Genomic DNA, 19,207 nt, shown 5'->3' on the forward strand with positions numbered 1-19,207 from the left:
TTGGGCAGCTTACAGAAACTTTCTGAGCTTCAATTTTCTCGTTTGTGTCATAATAAAAGTACCTACCTCTTACTGTTCTTGAGCATGAAAAATGACAGCATACATTCTAAGTTGTGTTAGCTTTAGTTATTCTGAATGCTTAATGTTATCCCATTGGATTCTGGGACAAAGAACCTGAGCCTCTGAAGCTGTCTTATTTTCCTGGTAGGTCTGTGTGTAAAGACAATTCAGGCAGACTCAATAATGTATGTCATATGCATCCTTCAGATTCCGACTTTAAACCCCTCTGGCACATTGGGGAACAAGGCTGAAACCAGGCTATTAACATCAGTAATTTTTATATGACAAAAGGAAACGCTTGAACTGATGGTTAAGTGTAGAAAATAATGAGATGCTCTATCATTTCGACCCCTGAGCAGTCTTCTGCACAAACTCTTTTAGTTTTTAATCTCCAAAGCTTTCTGATTTTAAAAGATGTTAAGAGCTAACACACATATAACAAACAATTGAAACCCCATGAGTTCAAAATTATATATCTTTATATAATTTTCTACCAAGGTTATATTTCATTGTCTTTGGAGAATAGTTTGAAATAAATTTCAAAACCATTTTCATAAAAACTAGGTATTAGAATAGACCGGGCTGTGCCCAGGAGACATTACAGAGAACAGAGAACTTCAAGATCTATCCATCTGATCATTTTATTTTTTAATCATCTGAAATATAGCTCATGGAAGTTTGACCATGGTGGTGGTATCTGTCATGAAGAAGACAAATGACTGAGACAAAGACTACTTATACACACAAATACAAAGTAAAGATTGGACAATTACCTAGCTCATTTTAGTCAATAAAGTCTTCCTAAACTCCCACTCTGTACTAAGGATGGGGCTGAATTAAAATAAAACACAAAACCATACCTGCCCTCAAGGCACTTATAAGCCAAGTACATAAATGAAACACATACACAAATATCCACAGTCCTAGGTACGTGGTTTGTGCAAAATAATCATCACCAATTAAGTAGACCAGAAATGCAAAGAAGAAATCTTTGCTGAGATGTTCCTGGAAAGCTTAAATGAGATGGTAGCATTGATTGAGCTGTAAAGGTGGAATAGAGTTTTTCACAGAACATCATAGGCTTTCAAATAGTATTTGATAAAATAATGATTCATTCACTACTTTTTATCAACCAAAATGTAGGGTAGCCATTCTAAGTGGAGAGACCTGCATGAGTCAAGGCTTATAGAAATCTTATCCAGCCTTCAAGATCCAACACAAATGACATCTCTTTTGTGATTATTTCTGATTCCCCCGATACTATTTATAACGGATTTCCACTGTTACAGTCTACTTGGCATGGTAGAAATGCCTGTGCTTATTTTATGCCCCATTATTCAGTAAGCCATAAGCTCCTTAAGAGCAGCATTCTCTTCCTATTCTTCATCCATAAATACCCCCTTGACACCAGCAATAATTTGTTTAAAGAATGAAGGAACCCAGGAACAAACTTCAAAGAGTGGTGAATACTCTAAAGATAACCCAAGGCCTGCACATTTTGTGCTACGATGTAGCCAATTTCAGAAAAGTACAAAATTGAATTGGAGCCCACTACAAGAGCAGCTTAGAGAATGGATCTGTTTATTCTCAAGCTTTCTCCTCAGAGATAAAATCTCTGAATTGAGTCATATCGTTTGAACTAGTTGATCCTGATTTATCTTTATGACTCTTGGCTCCATTTATATAAAGAAAAGAGAGGAATTGGGCAAAGACCCAATAGGTTGAATCAATGTCAAAAATCAATTTTGAACACCCTTTTCTTCCCCTTCAGTAGCAGATTATTTTTATTTTTCCCTGAACTGCTCAAATGACAAGGTGAAATTTCTATTTCAGTTTTCCTGGTGATATACAACCTATTAGCTGAAGCTAAATCTTTGCTACATGTACACACACCTACCCAGAATCCCAAGGTCCGAAAACATAGACAGAAATGAAGTGAGAATTATTGGTAACTATAGATCATATAGACCAAGAATCTGAATTATTCAAGCCAAAAATACTATCTGTTTCCATTATTACAGTGTGAAAAGAGCCACTAGAAGTTGGGCAACCAGGGGTTTTATTTGTGTACTGCCATTTTCCACAATCTGTAGGACCTGGGACAAGTCATCTAGTTATATATTCACTTAGTTTCCCCATTTATAAAACCTATTTCCTTTCCAACGCTGAGATTTTATGACTCTAAAGGTGAAGCCTCTTCCCTGCAGCTGTAAAAATCAGCTAAAACACTGGGCTTACAGTATCATGGTCCAACCCATTATAGCAGTTCCTACTTTTTAATATCTCCCATATGAGGCTTCATTTTATAAGTAAAAATACACTTCACTATTCAGCCTTTTCATCTGGAAAGTTTTAGAAACCAATCAGCAGTTTTTGTCTTTTCTTTATTTTGTAACTTTTTTGCAATTTGAGTGAATAGAACAGGAAACAATGTTATGTAGCAGATAACAGAGAGCAGTGTTGGCTTCAGCAAAACTATTAAATAGGCCAAATTAGTTTCACCCCAGTTTACCTTTCTCCTGTCAGTGCACGTTTGTGCAGATTCAGCTCTCAAAATATATTTCCTGGGCTTCCCTGGTGGCGCAGAGGTTGAGAATCTGCCTGCCAATGCAGGGGACACGGGTTCGAGCCCTGGTCTGGGAAGATCCCACGTGCCGCGGAGCAACTAGGCCCGTGAGCCACAGCTACTGAGCCTGCGCGTCTGGAGCCAGTGCTCCGCAACAAGAGAGGCCGCGATGATGAGAGGCCCGCGCACCGCGATGAAGAGTGGCCCCCGCTCGCCGCAACTAGAGAAAGCCCTCGCACAGAAACGAAGACCCAACACAGCCATAAATAAATAAATAAATAAATAAACAAACCCAAAGTTAAAAAAAAAAAAAAAAAAAAAATATATATATATATATATATATATATATTTCCTACGCTGAATAATTCTTCACTTAACCCATTAGTAAACCAGGGGTTTCCATCTCAAATGTCTACCAGGGCCAGAAAGTCAACATTATTGGGTTGAGTATCGTACAAGAAAAGGAAGTAGTAGGGTGAAACAGAGTATATACCATACCTAAATACATTTAAATCAATTTAAAATAAAAAACAGAACAAAAATAAAAACATGTCAGCCAAATAAAATAATTCTTCCTGTCCAATTTAGCCAGAGTTCGTAATCCTTGTTATAAACTTTTTAAAATCAGGGACCATACTATTCAGCTTTATAGCTCCAGCATCGTCTAAGAGAGTGTCTTACCTATATTAAGTACTCAATAAATATTTGTTGAATTGAATTAATTTACCTGAGGAACATCCCTGGAAATTTAGATATACTGACCCCTGGTGGTGGGGAATAGGGATCGCTATGACTGTAGGGTTAGAAGCCACAGAACTTTCTTAGAGCCAACATTTGCCAAATGTTTAAGTAAGGGTTTCACATGGATCTCATTTGATTCTCACAAAAGCTCCAAGAACTAAATACCATAATTACCACATTTAAAACTGATGAAACCAGGTCTTCAGTTAAGACATTGCCCAAGGTCATTAGCAAAGGGACTGAGATTTGGTTGGAATTCTGTCTGAATTTGAGCTTTAGGATTAAGGGAAAAAATATTTAGACTTTTTTCCTGTGTCATATGAAAAATAGCGGAAAAATGTTTATCAAACAACTTCACCTTAACACCTTAAGTTATTAGAACTTTCATGGAATATTCAAAACCAAATGTGTTTCTCTTATTCTTTTGTTAGATAAAGCTTTGTTTCTATAACTGCCTACTCTAATTCTTATAATTCTCTCTAGTGCTTAACAGGGTGTCAAAAGTCCCCCCAAAAGTTGGTTCTAAACTTCTCCTCAGACTTATTTCATACCACAGTTGAAAGTGCAGAGAGGAAGAATAGTATTCAGCCATGCGAAAGAAAGAACTCCTGCCATTTGTAACAACGTGGATGGAACTTGAGGGCAATATGCTAGAAACACGCCAGACAGAGAAAAACAAATACTGCATGGTATCACTTACATGTGGAATATGAAAAAAATATCAAACTCCTAGAAAGAAAGGTAGAAAAGTGGCTGTCGGGATCCAGAGGGTGAGGGAAATAGGGAGAGGTTGGTAAAAAGGGTACAAACTTTCAGCTATAAAACGATTAAGGCCTAAGAATCTAATGGGAAAACATGGTGACTATAGTTGACAACACTGAACTGCTTAAATGAAATTTGCTAAGAGAGTAGAACTTAAATATTCTCACCAAAAAAAAAAAAAAAAAAGAGATAAACATGTGAGGTGATGGATGCATTAATTAACTGGATGGGATGGGGGGAATCTTTTCATAATGTCTGTATATATCAAATCGCCAGGATGTACACTTTAAATACCTTATAACTTTATGTGTCAATTATACCTCAATAAAGCTGAATTTAAAAAAAGGACAAAGTGGAGGGAGGAGAAAAGTGGAGCCTTCTATGACTTGTCTGATTTTCCTTTTAGGCTAAAACTAAAATGTTGGTCCTCCAGACACCTCCTACCTGCTCAACATCTGTTCACTCCTGGTCAGGATGCCTTTTCTTGGTTCTTTTTCCTACCGAACTCTATTTATAGAAGTGTTATTTCTGTTCCAGAGCTCACATCTCATTTGTAGATTCCAACAGTCACACTGACCCTTCTAGTTTATTCATCCCCATCTTCCTCCTCCTGCCTACTAGTTAATCAACAGACAATGACTGTAGGTAATTTAACAGCCTTCCTTAGCTCCAGAGCCCCCTCAAATGAAAACCACAAAGAGTTTTTTCCTAGATATCCCAAAGGAAGGCAGTATAACATCATGGGCATGAAAATAGACTTTCATGTGGAGAAAAGGGAACCCTCCTATACTGCTGATGGGAATGTAAATTGATACAACCACTATGGAAAACAGTATGGAGGTTCCTTAAAAAACTAAATATAGAACTACCATATGATCCAGCAATCCCACTTCTAGGCATATATCCAGAGAAAACCATAATCTGAAAGGATACATGCACCCCAATGTTCATTGTAGCACTATGTACAATAGCCAAGACATGGAAGCAACCTAAATGTCCATCTACAGAAGAATGGATAAAGAAGATGTGGTGCATACATACCACATGTATTCCACAATGGAATATCACTCAGCTATAAAAAAGAATGAAATAATGCCATCTGCAGCAACATGGATGGACCTAGAGATTATCATACTAAGTGAAGTTAAGTCAGACAAAGACAAATATCATATCACTCATATGTGGAATCTAATTTTTAAAAAGATACAAATGAACTTATTTACAAAACAGAAGCAGACTTATGGATATCAAAAACAAACTTGTGATTACCAAAGGGGAACATTTTGGGGGGGGGCGGGGATAAATCAGGAGCTTAGGATGAACACACACACACTACTATATATAAGGTAGATAACCGACAAGGACCTACTGTATAGCATAGGGAACTCTACCCAATGTTCTGTGATAACCATATGAGAAAAGAATCTTAAAAAGAATGAATATATGTATATGTATGACTGAATCACTTTGCTGTACACCTGAAACTCACACAACATTATAAATCAATATACTCCAATAAAGTTAAAATACTAAAAAAAAAAGAGTACAATTCTAGTTACAAGAGACATGGATTGGGGTCTTGCCCTGCACCTCAGATGTCTCAGCTGCAAAACCCCATGTGGCTACAGCCAGCATGCATGAATCTGTTGTGAACTGGGAAAAGGCCCTTAAACCTCCCAGTGGACAGAGTTTGGGGAGTGGAACAGAAGCTGGATTTCATGCCCCACTTACCCCTTTGCCCAACTGTATGCAGCCACCCTGGAAATAATCCAGTACTTATTTCATAGGTGTTTTGAGATACAAAGAGCTTAGCCTAGTGCTTGGCACATGGTAAGCACCCAACATATAGTAACTTTTTCTTTCTATCCATCAGACACAGCACTGCCAGGGCCCTATTCTCTAATCTTGTTCTTCCATTTCACAACAAACAAATATTGAAACCTTCATATAAGTGGAATGTTTTATCAACTCATCTGAAAAACTCACTGAAAATATTTTGAATGTTAGGAAGTGAAACTGGAAATATTTATAAAAAGACTTCATCAGTATTTCCCCAAATTAAACGGCAGTGGAGAATGGATAAAGAATATTCTTTTTATCGCTTTCTGGTGTTAAAACAAGACAACAGCCCCTAAATGGAGTCACTTAGGAGACACCTGTCACAAACTGAGACTTAACTACAACTTCAGCTCTCCCAGAAATGGAATCTTAAACCAGACAATCAAGAATCACCAGATTAGTACTAGTTAGGTAATCTGCCTGATACACCCCTGCCATCCCCTAAAGGAAAGTAACTTTGCAATAACCAACCTGCTTTTTTGCCTACTATAACTTCCTGGTTCCTGCTCCCTTCTGGCTATAAAAGTCTTTCATTTTGTGTGGTTCTGTGGCGCTCCTTTTTCTCTGCTAGATTGGATGCTGCCTGATTCAAATTTATTTTTGCTCAAATAAACTCTTCAAGTTTTTAATATGCCTTAGTTTATCTTTTAACATTGGAGAGTGTCAAATAACTTGACATTTCCCAAAGAAAATCATCTACAGAACATTCAGTGGTTTCTTGAAACAAAGTTTTCTTGAACAAAAGTTTTAAAATATGAGCTTAATATTATGTGATGTTAAGAAACTACTGTTGTTTGTTAGGTGTGATAGATACTGGTATTGTGGTTATGTAGGAAAATATTATTTTTGGAGATGCATGCTAAAAAATTTAAGAATGAAGTATATCATTAATTTACTTTAAAATAGTTCAGCAATAATGTCTGTCATGTCAATAGAAAGTTTACATAAAAATAATTCAGCTGAGAAATGAAGTAAATATGGAAAAAATGTTAATATTTATTGACTGGAGGAGATGGATATTGCACATTTATTGTGGTATTCTTTCTACATTCTGTGTCTGAAATTTTTCATTAAACAGGAAAAAATAATAAGGTGAAAAAACCAAGTCCCTGGCAAAAAAAATTTTTTAAGAAATCAGTTCTTAATATCCAACTCTATCTCAGAAAGTGTTTAAATAACATTTGGCCTTTTTGACTATGTGCACAGAGGAATCAAAATTCTCTATCAACCAAAAAACAGAATTCTCTCGATAATGAATCCTCATAATTATCCAAAGTAAGCAACAGTGACCAGATTGCTTCTATTACTATTTGATTATTATTGGCTCCTTTCTTCTCAAGAGGGACTTATCCTCAAGCATGCATTTTTATACATCAATTTAATATTGAAGGAGAGCAGAATATACCACCACCTCAAATATGCCTCTTTGGCATAAGGATTATTGTAGGCTGATTATTTTTAGGAAACAGCAGACATAAGAAGAGTTCTGAAAACTGAGTAGAAGTTACCCTTTTGTGAGAGACATTTACATCTACAAGGGAAATCTCTATCTGTAAGGGGGTCTCCCTCTCTTAACCAGGAGGAGATGGATGACTCTAAATCTCTAGAAACTCTTATCAATGAAGAAGGCAATGACTTAGACCTGCACAGCAACCTTACCCTTGTTTACTGTGCTTTTCCGGGTAACCTCCCATATTTGATTCCTCTCCCTCCCCAGTATCTTCTTTCGTCTTTAGCTAGAGATGTTAAGTGAGGGGTTGGACCATTTTAGGGAGTTTCTCAGTTTCCCTAGGCACCTTCCATGTTACAGGAGGTACACGTGTTATTAAATTTCTGTTTGTTTTTCCCCTGTTGGCCTGTCTTTTTATTACAGGGGTGCCTCAGCCAAGAACCTAGATGGGTAGAGGGATAATTCTTTTTTCTCCCTCACAATATATAATTGCCTGTATTTCACTATTTATTTTTAGTTTATTTTTGAATTTATTTTATTAATAACTTTGCTTCATTCTACTGAATTTCATGATTATTTTCTATTTATGGCAAGTGATCCTTATTTTCCCTTTACAATAATTTCCTTTTCAAATAAGTTTATTTAAGTAAAAAATGTTCCATAAAACATTAGTCTCAAAATATGTTCCCAGAAGAAAAAAAATGCTTCTCAGTAAAATGAGTTTGGGAAAAGCTGTCTACTACATCACCCTCTAAGAAATTCACAATGCACATTAGCATATTAAAAGTTTGGAGAAGGTCTGCAATAAAGAAGCTCATTTAATTTTGGAAACTGCTCACGTAAATGTATTTGACCAGAAAAAATTTTTTTTCTTAAATAAAGCTATTAACATTGAGATACATTTTAGGAACCGCTAGTGGTAAAGGATTTCATGTTTAGAGAAGAAGGGCTTGCCTGGATTAATGAGGGATAGACATCACCTGGGGCCTGCCTTTCTCCTTCTCCTCCCAAGCTTGGTCCTTTCTGAGGACCAGAGGCCAGATAAGCTGACAAAACACCAGGGGCTGATATGGAAGAGAGAAGACCCAAATAAGAGACAAGATGTTGACTAGCTCAGCAGCAGGTCAGATCCCATAACAGAAATAACTCAGCAGGAATCTCAGTGGTAGCTGACTCTGCATAAGCAGACCGGATGGGAGGAGGATTGAAGGCTGAGTTAAGGGAAAATGAAGTTGCTCTGTAAGTTACAAAAGTAAATCAGTAGAATTCAAGTTTGAGTTTTAGGAGTCTTGCTTGCTTTCAAAATGAATTCTAGACATTAACCCTCAAATACGGGTTACCATTTGATTTTCTGACATCTGCCTACTCTGTGCCATGTACTTGAAAATAATCTAGGTGATGAAAACTCCTGGCTAAATGGTGAAAAAGTGCTCATAAAATTAAAAAAGAACTTTAAAGAATTATTTTCAATGTCTGTTTAAGGTTTGTTCAAATCTGCCTGTTTAGTAAAAATGCTTTTAAAAAGTATCAAAAGGTCCAAAATTCAGAGAGAAATATATGAATGGAATGAAGAAGAAGAAGATCATCTGAAATATCTGGAAATGGGTTCATTTTGTAGGCTCAAGATGCAAAATGCAAAGAAGACATGGAAAAGAGTTTCATCTTATAAACCCTGAAATGGTAAACACAATAGCATTGGACCAGGAACACTTAGACTCCCTGGGATGAACAGCACTCAACTAAGAAAGGCTTGATGCATTTCCAAAGAAAAGAAGAGAAGCCCAAAAGACATCTATGTGCTAACACATAGCAAGCATGTTGTAAACATCAGCCATTAATTTCTTCACAGAAACCATTTTGTCCATTTTTTTCCCCAATATCTCTCGGTGTGATATGCCTGGGAGGGCTTATATTCTTCCATTATGTTGGAAAGAAAAAGGAAATGATATGACTTGAGAAATTAAAGCTGATTCATTGCAGTAGACAACAGCTGAAGAATTGGGGAAGGAAGCCAACATTTTCCCAAAACACGTAAATTAAAGAAATCTGAAAGAGAAGAAAAAATTCCTAAGTTTCCCTTGTTTTTCTAAATATGAATGTGCTAGAAGCAGACTATGAATTACTGACAGTGTGAGAACCAGCAATGTCAATCATTTTCAGATACTGGGAGCTCTACATGATGTCTGCTTATCCCCATAAAACCTTATAGTCTTTCCGTAACCAACCAGACTTGTTTTCTCCTGGAGTGGGTATGAAGGCAGAGATGTCATGAGTAAGCTTGGTGCGTAGTGACATGGCATGTGACACTGTTACAACACAATGGGATTTTAGGGCCCACCAACATCACATCATCCATGCTCAAGTTCACTTAGGAGTGAACTGCAGAAGTAAAGAGAAAAATACAGTTCAAGTGGAGTTGAACAATCTTATAGATCTTCTGGAATGGTCTGAGTCTACAAGCCAAGATCACTTTCTCATCCTTCAAGGCTGTTCACCCTGCCTCTCAGAGCTGAGAACACATTCTCTGTTCATCCGTTTTCCCATCTGCAAAATGAAAGTAGTGAATGGATGATACCTCTCAGGCATTTCCAGGTTTTTAACGCTATAGAAGTTTCTTTGTCTAGATTCATTTTGCTTTTCTTTTTTATTAGGCCTCCCAACCTCAGCCAGAAACTCTCCTTGGATGTCACTGTCTTCTGCAATCACCACCAGCAAAATGACTTCACCACAGTTGCTTTACATAATGATCAGTGAGGAAGCAGTTAACACACAGCTGAGAGAACACTGAATCCCAAATGCAATTGCTCTGACATGGCATTTCCTAGATTCCACAATCACTAGAGACCAGAGACAGAGTATCTGGGCATGGAGCTTCCTCTATGAAAAGAAATAAGCTACTTGTCTCCTCTCTCCTACTCTAGACCCTAACACTTACCTCAGCTGGGCTGTGTCCTTAGGTGAATATTGGACTGTGTGTTCTTTAAGGCACCTTTGGGAGTCAACAATCTGTGATTCTAAGCTGACTTCATCATTTCTGGACTCTTATTCTAGTTCCATGGGATATAGTAACACATCTAGGGCTTGCTGATTAGCCTAGAGCATGAGTCCTCAGAGCCAGGGGAAGAAGAGGCTCACCCTTTGGGTAATGTTTGGGGAACTTGGAGCCAAAAATTTAAAACAAGCTTATCACATACTGACAGTATGGTCAGAAAAATCTGCTTCCCTCCAATGGATTTGAACTAAGATCATGAAGGCATTTTCAGCAAGCCCAACTCTCCAAAACCATCACATCACATCCTTCTTGTTAGGAAAACAAGGTTTTCTGTTTTGTTTTGTCTTTGTCTTTATTTCCAAAATCAGCTGCCTATATCTGAATGGTGTAGAGACAAATATAAATTACATAAAGTAAGAGGCTCAATTCTCCCTGTTGAAAATAAGGGAATAAATAGACTTCCCCCTAGAATTTCCTTTACCTAGGGCATTTACCTTAGAAAATGTATAATTCTAAGTTCTTTCTCTGTCTTTTTGAAATGTATATAAATCTTTTTAGACACTACATAAGGCTGGGCACAGCATGACCCATGACCCTAAGTGTCTGCTATGATTAAGTGTGATCATGCCCCAGGAAAACTCGGCTTCACATGCTATGCTTTTGAAACCAAAGAGTTCAAATGACTCAAAGTGCCTAGAACAGTGCTTGACACTTGCTAGCTATTATTTTCATCATCCTTGAAACCAGCAGTTTTCTCCCTGCTATACCCAGTCTTTGGGCTCTGAGAAGCCTGTTAGAAAATCCAAGCTGTGGATCTGGCACAGCTGAGGACCAGACCCTAAACTCCAGTGACCTCCACCAAGGCTCAATCACCCTAGTGCATCCAAAGAAACAGCACATTCACATCCACGACTTTTTTGGTCATCTCCTTAACTTTAATATATTGAAATAAAGAAAAACACAGACTTAAGACCCAATTGATCTAATTAATCAGACTGTGCTTAGCTATATTTTTTCATATATAATGAAATCATGGAAAAATTCCCTAAGACATTAGGACTGAGACACTGAAAAAGTCTTTTCTGTAAGATGACATAGGTCAACTTTTTGGCCAAGACCTAAGCAACAACAATTCCCTGGCTTCTCTCAAAGCCCCTGTCTTAGTCAGTATCAACTTATTCTCTTTCCAGGGTGGAGTTATCATTAGGGTGACCATAAATTGTATTGTCCAACCACAACAAGCATAAGGGGAGCTATAAGTAATTATGCCAAAACAACAGGCATGAGCCACGATGGTTCTTCCGCAGATATATGATTATCCTACCCTCTGAAAAGTTTGTCTGAACCATCCCCCATTTAGGACATTCGCTCTCCTCCATGCGTTGGTCAAGTCCCTGTCTCCAGTTCAGTAGAAGAGATGGGTTTTTTGAGATAAGAATACAATAAGCAATTCCACATCAAAGGGTCATTCTCCATTTCCGTGGCTATCACACAATGAACATATTAATTTATAATTTACTCCTGCCTGTTCCAAAAATATTTAAAGGTGTCTTATGGCCACCTAAAATTGAACAAGATACATAAATTCCAAGTATGTAAGAAAAAAATAATAATATTTGTAGAGTGGTTACTCTGGAATGAGCACAGTGCCAGTCACTTTATATACACGATCTCAATTAAACCTCCTAGAATCAATACTTTCCGCATGAGGAAAGCAGAGCATAAAGAGGGTGAGCCCTTCAACCAAAGTCACATAGCTTGTAAATGTCAGAACCTGGATGTGTTTTACTGCAGTGATGTGTTCTTTAATAAAAATTTCTAATTTGGTTATCTTTGTGTTCTGTTTCATTTTTATCAGTATTTAAAACTGGATATGCTCTTACTTCTAAATAAGTCCTTTTTTTCTTGAGATGAGTAAATGTATTATGATTGAATTAAGCGATAAATTAGCATTTTACTTCTTTCACTAACACAAGGGCCCATGGGATATTTTACTTAAAGGATTGTTAACGATCTTTGGTAGTTCCTACAATGATTAGTGATAAAATGCCTCAAAATGTTTTGGAAAAAAATTAATTTCTTTTTCAAAAAAAATTTAATTGTATAAGCTGTCATTAAGTTCTATAAAATCCTCAAATTGCTTTCCTAAGATTAAGAGCAACTTGGAAGTATGTATACTCAATTTAACGAATTTATATAACATAAATCATATTCTTTATTTCTGTGTTCCTGAAAATCAGTAACTTTGTTGATATCCATAGCCTCAAAAAATGATGAATTTGCAGATTGTGTGTTTTTGCCTGTGAAAATCTAATTCATCCACAATACTGAACAAGGAAAGTCATTAACCTGAAGTTGGAAGATGAAATGGGAAATGTTAAAAGCATAAATAAACCATCTTTCCATTTATCAAGCACCAACAGTCACATCAGAAAGATGTACAGAGTCTTCAAGAGCTGTCCTGGCTGTCCAAAAAAAAGTGACATCACTTTTCCAAATCCTGATCTCCTGGAGTTAAAGTGTCACCTCATCCATAAATACCCCTGATCTCTAATAACCTCTAACCCCACTCCCGGAGCCTGGTAATGTAAAAGTAAGTGCTTTTTCCTCAATGTCCGAAAGAGCTTATCTGCTCCCTGGATGTGCAATAACCTTGTTACAAATGTCACCTGTGTTAGTAAGGAATTGATCCTGGATGACTTTAATCCTTTTTACTTCAACATGGTCTGATCAAATTGAGCATTTTAAAAGAGGAAAGTGGACAGAGAAAAAACGCAACGCCAATCATCCATCTCTCCCATTCTTTTATCCTAGTCTCAGGAAAGGATATACCAATGACCTAGGCTTTCTGAAGATGAAGATGGATGGTGATGGATACAGTATCTCCACCCCACCCCCAACCCCACCCCACTCCTAAACTGTGATTAGGCTGGATTGAGCTTTACCTGACAAAGCACTTGGTTAGGAGAAAGTTGGAAGAATAGGGTGGCATCTCAGAAGACCAGAGGATGGATCTGGTTGACCTCCAAGTCCCACCATGTGACTGCGGTATAGTCCTTTCATGGTCTGGTCCACATTCTCTGTTCCACTGGCTCCTTCCATTAGGCCCAGTTTGTTTGTCCACCCCCACTAATGTGTGAGAAATTGAGGTTTACTGCTCACTGACTTACTCAATGACTGTTCAAAGAAGGTCCAGTGATTAGTAGTTCAACTGCTTTATCTTGCTTAGAAAGACCTAGTTTATTAGGCAGTAAAACCTAAAGCAATTGTGGCCGTGATAGGCTGACCAGTTAAAATCTGTATTTACTTCTAGGTACTTAAAAGGGTATGTTATCAACCAACACATATTCAACATCTAAACCCAAACCTATGTAGTGAGGGATCTAATTTTACCTTTCCTCAAGGTATGATAATCTCAACTTTTTGATAGAAATATTCTCCTATAAACATTTAGGATCTTCTGCTTTATTCTAAAATTTCAGTCAGGCATATGTGTACCCAATAGTGTCCTGAATGAACAAAGATGAGATAGGTATCAATGTTTAATTTTCCCATGTTCAACAGCAATGGCTCACATTCCCAGAAGTCACTGTGTTGAAGAAGGAGGTTCTTCGGTTGCAAAGGAGCTTGTGCTTCTTTTCAGGAGCTCTGAAAGCTCCCACCTGTGCCAGACTTACTCTACCACTAGAGTCTTTGCATGTCATTTCCCTGCCCTGCCGTGGTGCTGTGAGGAGGCGCTATAGCAATCCATATGACAGTCCTTTGATTCTAGGAATGGAGAAAACATGGAGCCCAGCTCTGCCATTACTTTTCTGAGCCCTACTTACCCCATTAGTGAGCTAGAATGTCCAATAATGGCCAGCATTCACTAAGTGCTATGTGTTATGCCCAGATCGAAATCTTTACTGCCATTGTCTCAGCTAACCCTTCTAAACAACTCCATGAGGTTGCTCTTATTATAAACCTGTCCTATGATGAGATCAACAAAGCCAAGAGAAATTAAACAGTTCACCCCAGGTCACACAGCCAGTGAGAGGGAGAGCTGGGATTGGAACCCAGGTGATCTGACTCCATGGATGAGCTTTCGAACCCTACACTCTGTGTCTACAGTGGTTCCTTCTAGCAGAGTCAACCCAAAAGCCTAAAAGATGTACTATACTGTGTTTTTAAATCTTGGAATAATTTCCTTTATATCATCTATCATCTCCAGGCAGGTATTATTTGCCTGCTAATTCTCACTCTGCCCTGCTGACTTCTCCACCTTGGCCCAGTCCTACGCCCTGACAACATCTGTGTTCGGGATCCCTAGCCTCAGATAATCCATGAGCACACATTCATCAGAACCCAGCAGCATCTCTGAGCCTGAAGGAACCTGCTCACCACCAGGAAACTCTGTATTCCAAAAGGCCGAAGATCTTCCAGGGACATTCTATTTGAAGAATAAGTGTCTTGCCCTGGATCTGAAAAGTCTACAAATCCTGAACATCTTTTTCCTGCAGTTCAAATATTTGAAACTGTTTTTGCAGCTTAAATTGCCTCTTACCCCAAGGCAAGAGCAAGATTAGTCAGAGAGCTAATTATGCAGATATCTCTATTAGATTTCTTCAGCCTAACAGATTCTGAAAGCCCTTGCCTATCTACTATGGAGAAAACATTGATTTCCGTGGTTAGGCACGCACTGGGCAGAAATTTCAGAACAGGCCCCACTGTATTACACGTGGATTTGAATAATAATGCTGGCTGGAGTGGCCACTGCAAAGACCCAATTTGAGGCTGTCTGAAGCTGCTTTATTATAGTCAGGCAGCTACTTACCCCCTTACCCACTGGCCCACCAGCAGTCAGAGTATGCTAGGAATAGCACAGAATCCTCACTGGATTTTTTGTCTTCCTTTCTACTTGCTGGTGGGAGGATGGGTTGGCTAAACATTTGAGTGGGTTGGAATGCTTTCATAATTACGTAGCAGCAATCCAAGGGTCTGTTTCTTTCCAATATTAAAAAAAAAATTTTTAACTCTCGGTATGTGTTTGAGAGTTAATGGACACAAGTTTAAAGACCCTTTTATACCCAAAAGCTAAACTGTACAAATAAAAGTGTAACATTCGAAAAGAGAGAAAAAACTTAAGACCAGCAACACAGCCAAAGTCACTGTGAATGTGCTTTTCATTTATCAGCTGAATCTCCACTTCCCATGACCAGCTTGTTTAAGGATGCCTAAGTTGTAGCACAACCTCTGCTACAAATTAGTTATATAATTTTGACCAAGTCACTAAACTGCCTGACTTCTGCTTACTTATTAAAAATGAGAGACGGGACAACCTCAAAAACATCACTCATCTGAAAATAGGGGCTTTGAGTCAATATAGGTCTGGTGTTTTTTTCTGACATCTTTATTGGAGTGTAATTGCTTTACAATGGTGTGTTAGTTTCTACTGTATAACAAAGTGAATTAGCTATACATAAACATATATGCCCATATCTCCTCCCTCTTGCGTCTCCCTCTCACCCTCCCTATCCCACCCCTCTAGGTGGTCACAAAGCACTGAGCTGATCTCCCTGTGCTATGCAGCTGCTTCCCACTAGCTAACTGTTTTACATTTGGTAGTGGATATGTCAATGCTACTCTCTCACTTCATTACAGTTTACCCTTCCCCCTCCCTGTGTCCTCAAGTCCATTCTCTACGTCTGCGTCTTTACTCCTGTCCTGCCCCTAGGTTCTTCAGAACTTTTCTTTTTTAGATTCCATATATATGTGTTAGCATACGGTACTTGTTTTTCTCTTTCTGACCTCATTCAAATCCTGGCTTCCACATGTATTACCTATGTGACTCTAGTAAAGTATAACTGCTGTAAGCCTCAGTCTTTTCACCTACGAAATGGGCACTAATACATCTGCCTTGCAGGGTATTGTAAGGAATGAACTAGATAACGCACATCAAGTGTCTGGCACAGTGGTTCTTACCAGGGGCAACTGTGCCCCCACCCACACAGGATATATTCAACAATGTCTGAAAACACTTGAGGTTGTCACAATGGGAGATGCTAATGGCATCCGGTGAGTAGAGGCAAAGAATGCTTCTCAACATCCTATGTGCACAGAAAAGCATCCCACAGCAAAATGTCAATCTTGTGAAGGTTGAGAACCCCGGAACATAACATCTGTCTGGCTCACCACAAGCGCTCAGTAAATGGTGGTGATGATGGTTCTTGTTGGCTCCAGAGACCAACAAATTGGAAAGAGTACAAATATCTTGGAGCAGGTAAACACTCTATGAGGGTACATTTTCCTTTTGAAGCAAGACAGTTTTGCTTTAAGGGCTCTTCTCTGAACAGATCAGAAAAGCTCTGGGTCTGGCACGAGGCCTGTGTCCTCACATCTAAGTCCTACAGACACCAACACAGCATTTATCCCATATCCCAAGTCCAAATTCAGCCAATAAAATAAGGCCCTGGAATTTTCCACTATTCTATCAACCTAATCAGAAAGGGCTCCAAATTTAATTAATTTGCATTAAAATTCCTCCCTTTTCAAATTAATAATCTACTGTAGGTCAACCATAAATCATTTACTCCAAAAAGTCCTATGCAGTAATTACTCCTTTCCAATTCAGTGCACTAAATTAGATGATAATTATTAGTCACACTTGAAGCTTTTATTTAGACTCCAACTCCAGCCAACACAAAACAATGTTTAGAATGTTTAGAAGCACTTTCTTTCTATTTAACTTGACAGGCTTTTTGTTTGTTTGTTTGTTTTTAAACATTCAATAGAAATCATTCTATAAAAGTTGGGTTTGCTTGACGTCATGCAAATTACAAGAATGAACAACCTGGCTGACACCCACACACACAGTTCCTTCACCCCCGTGGACTGGGAAACCAGAAGAAGGTGATGTGATTGAAGGGTAATAAGAGGTCCACTGGCCCTAGATTTGCCTTCCAATGGGTCTATAAGACAACCTGAAATTCTCGTGTGTTTCTTTGTGCTTTACTGTTAGTTTCCATGCCCACCGTAGCATGGTGATAAGAAGAATGAACTTTGAAGTCAGGGTTCATATACCTGCCCTAACCTGTTCATCTACCAGCAATAAGACCTTGGGAATATCCTCCTTCAAGATTCAACCTCTCATTTGAAAATTGCGTATTATATTAACAGTATCTATATCAGAGTTGTGGCGAGAGTGAAATAAAATAATACCCAGGACCTAGTAAAAGCTTAATAAATATTGCCCACTATTGTGCCATTATTAGGGCAAGGACTACGTCTGTTCTGTTCACCACTGTAGACTTTAGTCCCCAGTTCACTGCTTGCAGAGATGATGGGCTCAATTAACAGTTGTTGAATGACTGAATGTCAGACTGAATGCCTGAATGACAGGCAGGGTGACCCTGGGCAGCTTACTCAGCCTCCTTGCACCTCTATTTATTTATCTACACGGGGAAAAGGTTTATTATGAAAATGAAACAAGATTGTATTTGTGTCAATGCTTGACACAAAGCATTTGTTATTATTATTAAAATTACTACCGTTATTAACTATGTGTGCCTTAAATAAATCTCTTAATTCTGAGCTCTGGTTTCCTTATGTGAAAAAAGAAACATTGGTTCAATTTCTCAGGGAGCTGGTCTAAGACAGTGTGGAGGGTTCGTTAAGAAGATGCGATGACAGGAGGGAGGGACAACTAATGGAGTGAGGGTATTTACAAAGGACTTATAATGAGGAACTATGGAGAGTACGAATGGCAGTGAGGAGGTAAAGGGTAAATCGATAAGGAAAAATCTGTGGCCTCACTGGAGTGGAGTCCTCCTGTTCTCTGCTGAAGTGAGAATGCTAGCAGGCTGGCAGTCAGATGGGATGCTTGAAATGAGCTTTTGGAAGAGGGATGGGTAGAGGTGCAATGCCAATTCCTCCCATAATACTTTATACACATTAGTATGCCAAAAACTTTGCTGTTGAATAATTATCTGGAGCCATTCCTTTTTCTGGAAGAGCTTGCGAGAAATTTTTCAACCATCAACGAAAATGTTTCCCACACACTCCTTCTTGCTGTCCTACTGACGTGCAGAATCAGTGCTGCTTCTATATTATTCAGTCAGTAAATACTCATTGAGGGCCTACTATGTACCAGGCACGGTTCTATATTCTTGGGACATCATACTGTATTCATCTCCCAAAATGGAATTTCATTTTATACGGTTCAATTGAATTTTCATGAACCAAAAATAGATCTCTGCCTGTGTGGCACTTACATTCTAATGGAGAAACATGGGATGATGAACAGTAAACTTAAGTCATTAATAAGTTACGTATAACATACAGAAAAGATAAGGGTTATGGAAAAGGTAGAGTAGAGCCAACAAAGGAGGATCAGGAGTGTTACTGAGTCTGATTTTAAATAGGATGTTCAGGGCTTCCCTAGTGGCGCAGTGGTTGAGAATCTGCCTGCCAATGCAGGGGACACGGGTTCGAGCCCTGGTCTGGGAAGATCCCACATGCCGTGGAGCGGCTAGGCCCGTGAGCCACAATTACTGAGCTTGCGCGTCTGGAGCCTGTGCTCCGCAACAAGAGAGACCGCGATAGTGAGAGGCCCGCGCACCGCAATGAAGAGTGGCTCCCGCTCGCCGCAACTAGAGAAAGCCCTCGCACAGAAATGAAGACCCAACACAGCCATAAATAAATAAATAAATAAATAAATAAAATTTAAAAAATAAATAAATAAATAAATAAATAAATAAATAGGATGTTCAGGGTAAGCTTCACTGAGGTGACCATTAAGTAGTATTCAAAGGAAAAAATC

This window comes from Eubalaena glacialis, chromosome 1 (assembly GCF_028564815.1).
Source record: "Eubalaena glacialis isolate mEubGla1 chromosome 1, mEubGla1.1.hap2.+ XY, whole genome shotgun sequence".
Classification (NCBI taxonomy): Eukaryota; Metazoa; Chordata; class Mammalia; order Artiodactyla; family Balaenidae; genus Eubalaena; species Eubalaena glacialis.